Raw genomic sequence first — 9,726 nt, 5'->3', positions numbered from 1 at the left:
ACCAATGACACAGCTGACGATCTGTCCACAGGAGGGCGAGAGGCCAGAGAGGGGCTTTATGCGTTTGGTTGGAGCATTAGCTGGTGGTGCTGTGACCTGCGTTGTTACGTAAGGTCTCCTCTCTAAACCACACCATTACCCAACTTTCTCACCCTTATAAATTTATCCCACACAATAAATTCATCCATTGTATTCCACCGATGTGAGATGATGTTATCAGGGTAATGGTGGAAAATCAAGACATCCCACTCTCCAGTCTCACTTTCCTGCTTATTTTAGGAGCCACAACCGATGCAGCTGTAGGCTTCACCAGGCATTTTCTGTTCTGCCATCATTTGTGAAAGAGACATAAAGACAAGGGCAAGTTACATAAAATCATTTTGCAAAACAAACTTAGATTCAAACTGCATTTTGTATGAAAGTTTTGCAAACAGTTTAACAATCTTTAAAAGGTTTTTTCTGGTGTATTAATGTAGCAAATGATATTTATTTGGGTTCTCACTAAAGCAGCATGGTTTTATAAAATCATTCTTAGTCGTTCCTCTCTGTGCAAAGATCTCTTCAGCTAAGTTAATATCATACCTAGAGGGTCCCAGTATTGAACCTTCTGATACCCCACATGTCACTCCTGCCCACTCCGATGGGAAGATAGTTTGCTAATTTCATACCAGATTCATGGGGGCATTTTGAAATTGTTGTGTAACATACTCTAAAATGCTTTTGTATTAAGTATCCATCTGGGACAGGCATTACAGAAGAAGAAATTTCAACATCATGCAGTTGAGTAAAATTGCTTGAATACCAGGGTGAAAGTTGGATCAGGCAGATCAATTTTCATCCCCGTTGCCCTGAAGCAGACCATTATAAAGCAGCAGATGGTTGTTGCTGAGCATGAATTGTCTGAGCTCCCCACCTCCTTGCAGGAATTTAAAAATGCACTTTTGTTAACAGAGTTGTGTCCTTTGATAGAATGTATCGTTTGTTAATGTTTAAAAAGATATTGATTTGTATCTTGTACTGTCTGACTATCAAGCTGTCTCCTTCTGGGCAGCTTGAACCATCTGCACATGGGAAAAAAATCCCATGCATCCCAGCTGTGGAAGTGCAGCTCATTATTTTGCTAAAATATTGCACTGTGGGTGGAGATGTTATGCTGAAGTTCAGAGCTCTCTGCATGTGTTTCCACATTGCTCGGTGAGTTTGTAAATGACCCGACTGCATTGACAGCAGGAGGTTGTTTTTACAGAGAGACAGCTGGGATCAGCGATGCCTCCTGACTCCATGGGTCGCCCATTGCTCTGCTTGTTGTGACAACAGTGATCTCCACAGGTTTGATTTTGTCTATCACCTTAGGTGCCCAGGCTTTTATTCACAAATAGAATATTTTCATATTTTTGTTTTACATTTTTCACTTTGGATCAACCTGCAGGATTTCTCAGCAACTGTTGCCTGTCAGTCACTCTGCTCTACGACCAAAATACTTCACATTCTCAGACCATGCCCTCTCCTTTAAATGGAGGACAGACTGATTGATGGTGACCCACAAAAACCAGACTAACATGCATAGACTGTCACATGAAATATGACCATTATGTTAACATGTGACATTTTTATTTTCTTGTTTGTCTCTGGAACATAACTATAATTCAAGACAGATTTCATTTTGCAGAATCTGTGCAAAACCAAAAATTATTCTGTGTAGCTCATAAAAACCTCTCTGTTTTTATTGGATATTCCTCCTTGTTAAATTTCGAAGTCTGAAAATATCGCATTATAATAAAACAGCATCTGTAAACTGAGTCACGCATTCAGCAGAAGAGGTAATCTATAACATCAAAGAGAAGCTTTTGATTATTTTCTTGTCTGACAACAAAATCCACATCGTCGACAACTTCACACCACTGCATGGGAAAATGCTGAATCAGAACATATCAAAAGTTCACAAGGTTTTTGCTACGATTATCTAAAAGTCTAACTTTTATATCTTAAAGCAGCTGGGATGCCCTTACTAACTCGTGTCTACACAGCCTGATGCCATAAAAGCACCATCAGCAGTCTAAGCTAAGGAAACTCACTGAGGAATAAAAATGATTACTCATGTATATTTACGTAGTGTCCTGCTAGATTATTTATGTTTCTTCAAGTTTTCCACATTCTGTCAAATAACAGCTATATAAACTTATATAATTTCCCTGTATGTGATGGATCAAATGTTGTACCTCTGGCTGAGCAAGGAGAGCTCAACCTATTGTTAAATTAATTAACATTATTAATTAATTTAACAATAGGTTGAGCTCTCCTTGCTCAGCATATAATGTTAATAATTAACATTATTAATTAATTTAACAATTAAATTAATGTTATTAATTTAACAAAAAATGTCAAGCTCAACATGTATCTTTATTCTTATTCATCTATTTATGGGGTGGGAGTGTAACTGAAATAAAGAGTCAAGTTTCCCTGCATAAAATATTTATTTACAAATAAAAAGTGTGTATTAGGCTTAACAGATCTGATTTTGGTATCTTTGGCGCAGGATTTGTGAGATCTGTGTTTAGCTTCTCATTTTGTTGTCATCTTGTCCTCCGCTGACAGCTTGCAGGATCACAGATTGTGACATGGCGCTCACTTGTACCGTAACGGTGACGTGTTTGGCCTCTTGAGCTACAGCCTCACAACAGATGCATTCAGAGGCGCCACGCATGCTTCACATGCCACCGAGACGTGTTGGAAGGACATCAGAATGCTGGCTTCATTTGCTCTCCGTCACTGTTCGGCTGTTCTGTTAAAGGATTCGCATAATCAGATGACCCCATCGCTCATGAGCTCCCTTCTAAAACTGCAAGTATTTCAATACTGAAGTAGATTGGCTGCATTTTTTAGTGAAATCACAAAAGATTTCTCTATAAATGGAAATTTTAATTTCTCTGATGACATCAGAAAAGAGGGTTATCACTCTGAGATCCCTTTTGTACTTTTTCACTGTCCATCAGTAAATTGCTCTTTTATTGCTGATGTATAATATTGGTAAAAATTGAGCAAAACTACAATCTTTGGTTTGAAATCATTTATTCAGAATGTTGGGTAGGAAGCAAATCACACAGTATATTTCCATAACTTTAACGTAAAGACAGTACTCATATTTTGTTTACTTTAAAGACTTGAGAAAAAATCTAAGACTGAGAAATTAGTGAGTATAACAGAGGACTAGTATCTGTAACTTTTAGCATCTTAAGGACATTAAAATATGAATGTTGTGATCATTTAGTTTTCCTAAAAATCCACATTTAGTTGTATTATGATAAAAGATGTGTTAAAAAAATGTCTCTTTTACCAGTACAGCTTGATGTCACTGACATAGTGATACATTAAGTGTTTCAATTAAACATCTAAGTAGGTTTGCAAATAATTTTAGTGCAAATTCACAATGACAACTTTCCACAACAGAAAACAAGTCTTTTCATCTTGCTGCTGTTGCTGTTGTTTAAATGTTACCAAAAAGAGAAGAAATTTGCTTCACAGATGACTCATCCATCTAATTAAGGCCCAGCTCCACTAACTTGTGAGGTGAGGAAATTAGCTGCATATCACCGAATAATAAAAACCCCACATAATTTCTCCACAATGGTTGCTCATAGTGGAGGCGTTAAGTATGTGGGACAGCTTGAGATGTTCCAAAATGTTAAAAAAACAAATCTCTTTTGTGAAAAACTGATGTAACAAGGACTTAAAATCACATTTTATGCCAGTTTAATGTCACACATGCAGTCACATTTTTTACTGAAACACAGAACTGTTCATATTTTTACCTGAATAGTTTATAGGTTAAATCATGTTTTAAGTCATCTGTTACATAGGAATGGTTCATCCCTTTAGCTTAGAATAGCCTGAATAATTTATACATAAGACTATAGGACTCAAGAAACTTGAATAAAAAAAATCCGAAAAGAAAGGTTGATTTCAGATGATGATGATAAGAGGGTAAGAAAATACAAAATTCAGTTTTTTAAAAACTACATTTGATGTATTGACTTGATCGACCTGATTTTTTATTTAAATTTCATAAGCTACACCCAGATCTGATGTGTAAAAACAAGGAATCCCTTAAAAAGAACCTGTCTGACAACACGAACTTGGCTGAAAGCAACACGTCTTCCTTCAGTCTAAGGTAGTTTAAGTTCTCATTGATTATGCAGCAGGGTAATGATCCATACTACACTAGTAAGTCAACCTCTGAAGGGCTTCAAAAAAGACCTAAAGCTTTCTAGTTAAAGTAAGAAGTTAATTCTGACCTTAAACACGCCTGTTAGAAACAATTTTGCACAGAAGAGTTGACCAAAATCCCTCCAAACTTTTCTAAGAGATTCATTGTCAGTTAAAATCTTTATAGCAGATGCTCTGACTTTTACAGCCCGGGGCAGTTCAACCAGTTCTTGGAGTTTTAAGGGACAATTATTTTTTTAAAATAGATTTGGATAGCTTTGTTCCTTACATTACAAACAACTTCTGATAAAAACGTGTTTTGTTCTCCAAAACATCTTAGCTTTGGGGAGGACTGATGTTCCCCTTGTTTGGACGTGCCCATCTGCGTGGCTCCGCACCATCTGTCAGCCACAACAGAAGTGTCGCATCAACAAACACAAGTTTACACTGCGTTATAAACAGAGTTCAGATCGAGCAGCAAGCAAGGTGAACTTTGTAGCTCATATTAACAAAATTAGGTTGTTTGGGAGCAGAACTCAAACTTTATTTTTTAGTTAATGAATAAAGCCATTTTCTAAACACTTTGCTTTCTCTGTTCAGACCATTTGCCAGCTGACTGGTAGTAGTTCAAAACAGGGAAAACCAAAAACATTTCTCGAGAAATGTTCTAATGCTGGACATTTCTGGACTGAGCGTGGGTGAGAAAAAACTGCCTACCTGAACCTGAAGAACTAGCAAAGTCACACTTAGACAAAGCAATTCATTTTTATATACCTTATTCAAAGATGTCACATTCTGCTGGAAACTCCAGTTTACATGTAAATTGCAGAGCATACACTGCTATAAAACCTTTGGGGGAAGAACTGTTAAATACTCCATTAGGGTATGATAGTTATGCATTAGACTTTGCTGAAGTTGTAATTTTCTATTGTACTGTAAAAATGTGGTCAAGAAGGGAAAGACCAGGATGCAATGCAAAATAAATCTTTAAAGATGAAGAAAGGACATAACTGTGATAATCCTTCTTTCTGAAATCTAAAATCATACCTGATATGTTCTCAAAAGCGCCACCAATCCCTTTTTAAGGTCAAATGTTTCTGTTTTGGTCATCAGTTGTACCCCAAGCAGATTTTCTTTCATGGGATTTACTTTACAGGTTAAAGAGCAAACCTTTGGTACTTCTGTTGGTTGCTTCAAATTTTTATTTTTATGATTGTTTGTGTTTTGCTAAGCAGTCGATCAATCTCGGGAGTAGTCCATCTTTAGCACACAGCAGCTGAAGCCACTGGTTAAGCTTCATCTGATTAAAGGTGAATCCACAAACAGCACATCAAGAATATCTGTTCACACAAATTCCTGTGAAGTTTGGACAAGCTAAACTCACTGTCCATCTTAAAACTACTGTTTGTGACAATAAGCTTTGTGTAATCTGCCAGATTGCCAATGTCCACACAAGAAGACCCACATTTTGCCAAGACATCCATCTGAATAGACCCCTAATTTGTGCTACAAATCTACTTTTTCTTTTTTAATTTCTTCAGTTTACCTTTGGTTGCTGGGTTACTAAGAAACACTGTAAACAGTGTTGCCTTCAGGTATGAGTGTGTGCATTACTGTTAGACCTGTGCATCTCTGTGTTGCCACTGGTCAACAAGCGGATATAGACGGTATGGATAGTTGGACCATCCCTGCTCACAGCCGCTCCCACCGCCACACTGTCTGTTCTGATATAAGGTTCACAGGCCATATGCCCCTGGGTCCTCTTCCTGCACAAATACACACATGAACACACACATTTACGAACACAAATCTCACAGATATAACCCACAGCTCTCCAGAAAAAAAATCACCAGATGGTGTGAGGAACATGGTGGGTTTTGACTCCTTGGCAGCTCGCCGACTCTCATTTCCATGTTTTCTGAGATTTCCCATCATAGCAGATTGAAGACAGTTCAGGCCACTTCGAGTCTGGAAATATATAACATGATGTTCTATAAACTGTTCTGAAGAAGGAATGAGAAAGGAAGATATCATTGACAAAAATTAAATTAATTTAACTCTATAAAACACAAGATGAGAATCTGTACTGTTAGTTGCATGAATCTGCCCTCTGCCACTTTGTTGATGCACAAAAGACTTGCAGCGTATTACAGTCAGGTGATATGACTCATTTCATGAATTTTTTTCCCTGATTGAAATGTAATCAGCTAATTACTCCATTATTCTGTCCTTATTCAGCTTAATGTGTCGCTGCTTAACAAGCTATTAGACTGATTCAATAGTCTAATATTGTCTATATTAGACTATATTCAATAGTCTAATATTGAATTACATCAAATATTGATGTAATTGAAGAGGTTGCAATTACATCCCAACCTCTTCAAACGGTTTTGTTTTTTGTTTAATTACAACACACTTGTATATGTTTAATTGAGATTTTACACAATTACCCAACATAAAGCAGAATATAATTGTGAAGTTTCCTAAAAATGTTCCTTTCAGCTACAGCCACATGTTTACTGTTTCTCCTCAAGCAAACACGGCTTCTATACATTTACTTTCAAAAATAGCTTTCTTCTTGCCACTCTTACATAAAAGATTATTTGTGGAGTGCACAATTCATGATTATCCTGTTAACTCTCCTATTTGAGCTGAGAATCCCTACAGCTCTGTCAAAGTAACTGGACCTCTTGATTGCTTTCCTGATATAAGGGCGCATTCACACCAGTCCTGTTTAATTTGGTTTAATCAAACTCTAGTTGCTTGTCTGGAAAGTCTGATTTGTTTGGGGAAGTGTGAATACACAATCAAACTCTGATGCCAAAAAAATGAACTCAAGTCTGCCTAAAAACCTAGATCTCAGTTTTGTGGAAGTGAACTTTGGCACGGTTCCAATGCAAATGTGAACGCCAAGAGGACTGGAGATCACTCCAAAAGCAGGTAGTGGACAAAATGGAGCCAAAACAAATGTGTTTGCAGCAGTCATGGGAGAAATGGTTTACGGTCATTTGCCAAGGACAAAATAGAAATATTACAACTGCTAAAATCTGATGCCACTCCATTTCTGATACATTTTTCAAAGAAGTAAGTTGTCTCAGTATCCTGCTCAGTGGGTTTTGTGTCATGTCTTCCAGTCGTCTTTGGTGCAGTGCCACCACAGGAGAGGGAGTGAAAAGGTTGCTCAAACAATGGACTGTCAAGAGTGAAACACCCTAATGCTCTCTTTCCCCGTCAGTTTAGATGGATGGTTGAGCCTTGATGGATTTGCATTTGTACCATCAGTCTTCTTTTTTCAGATAAAGGATTGTACAGAGGGTTCTGTAAAATGTTCAAAGTGTGCTTTAGAACCTAATCTTGCTTTTCGATGCTGTTTTTCAGAAGTGAAGTTTCTTCTAAGTTGCCTTGAGAAAGTCTTGTCTGTTTAACTTATGACCATCAAAGGGAGACATTATATTAAAAAAAAACTTCCTCCATTGTAACCACTTTACTTTTTTCTAAACCCATGATGTCTCCTGATCATCACCTGTTGATAAAGCAGCCATGTTTCAGCATTTTGTTGGCGTTAGGAATCAAATTTATCCGCTCTCAGTCAATTTTCTCATTGGCATGGAAAGATTTTATAACACATGTTCAAGTGGCAGAAGCACCAGCAGACAACATCACAGCAGAATAAATCCAGAAAAGAAAAATATTTATGTGATTTCACAGAAAAATGGACAAAACAATACTGGACACTGCTTGTGTCACATTGCTAAGGAGCAAAAGAAATCCAAGGACACTGTGTCCTTTTCCAGTTACGCTAAATTTATTTGGTTCCTATTTCGTGCCTGAAGTCAATCCATCACTTGTATTTATAGCTCATGTTAAAATTTTCAGCCATCTTGCTGCTCAGCATTCACCCAGGCAGTAAGATCTCATTTCTCCTCTAGGAAGAAACTTTTTTTTATTGTTTTTTAGAGTTTAACAAGCAATCTTTATGTGAGAAGTGCCTCAATGCTACTGTGTGTCTGCTAAACAAAATGCTGGTGTTGGTGGCTGGTTACTCTATCCAGAAGAAAAATGTTCATGTGATTTAAAAGCCCTGCAGATGCTCCATGCCTCTGAACACAGCAGTGTTGTTTCTAACTGGTCACAAAGGAAAGGCATTGTACAAGTCACAGATACAGTACAGATGATGGTATTGTATGTTGGACAACAGTAATGCAATGACCCATTTTTACAGTGAAGAGACAAACAATAAAAAGTGAATAAACATTAAAAAGAGGTTTTAGATTTTATTGTTTCTAAAATGTCACCCTGAAACATGATACTGGTTGTGGTGAAAACATTCAACCCACTTAGGAATGTGAAAGAAACAAGGATAATTCTCTGCATCCTATGTTAAAACTCATCCATTCATTATCTACATGCACTTATCCTTGGAGGGTTGATGAGGCATGGTGCCTACCTCCAGCAGTCATTGGGCGAGAGGTGTGGTACACCCTGGGCAGGTCACCAGTCCATCACAGGGAAACACAGAACAAACAACTACACACACTCACTCCTAGGGGAAATTTAGACAATTCAATTAACGTAACTGTTGTGATCTGTGTTTTCTGTGTATTTATTTTGAGGTTTTTCTGTGTTTATTAGCCTGTTCCCCTGTGAGTCTCTGTCTTCCCTGTTGATTGTTCCCAGCTGTGTCTCGTTTCTTTGATTACCCTCCCAGTGTATTTAGTCCCACCTGTTGTCTTTGTCTCTTGTCGGATCCTCGTTGTGTGTAACCAGCCTATTTCCCTGTGCCGTTGTGCGTCCTGTGCTCGTTGTGTTCCCCGTTGTTCTGTCCTATTGACATTTAACATTAAATTCATCATCATCTTCATCACAACCTGGGTCTCTGCGTCTCTATGTACTCAGAATTGTACATAGAGACGCAGAATTGGGTTCTGAGTACAGAACCCAATTCTGTACTGGGCACAGTTCTGTGCTCATATTTCATTCAGCTAATTTAATTGAGTTGCATTTCTTAATTGCTTGTTCTGTTGTGTTTGTAATTTTGCTTGCTTGTTTTTATCAAAATCTCTCTTTCTCTCTCTCTCTCTCTCTCTCTCTCTCTCTCTCGATTTTGGATGTCAATAAGACAACCAGTAAAAAGGTCAAATAAAGTAAAAAATCATGGCCACTCCAATTGGGATTCAAACCTAAAACCTTTTTGCTACAAAGTAAAAGTGCAACAAACTAAGTGTATATTATTAATAACTAGAAAATTCCACAGAAATTTTAAGGGGCCTGCCAAGTGTGCCCTCCGCTTTAATCCCAGCGTTTCAAATTAGCCGTGAAAAAAACATAAAAGCATGTCTGACATACTTATCCCACAACTAGAACACAGTAACTGTAAATATTGTCAGGTGTATTATGAAAATATGAGTCACCATTGGGAAGCATGATATAAACCCCAAGTCAGTGAAATTCAATCTGAGACCGACGACTATAAGCTTCGCACATGTGGTTCTTACTCATGGTCCAAAATAAAAAACATGAAGA

Source organism: Poecilia formosa, unplaced genomic scaffold (assembly GCF_000485575.1).
Source record: "Poecilia formosa unplaced genomic scaffold, Poecilia_formosa-5.1.2 Scaffold303, whole genome shotgun sequence".
Classification (NCBI taxonomy): domain Eukaryota; kingdom Metazoa; phylum Chordata; class Actinopteri; order Cyprinodontiformes; family Poeciliidae; genus Poecilia; species Poecilia formosa.
This window is presented reverse-complemented; position numbering follows the sequence as displayed.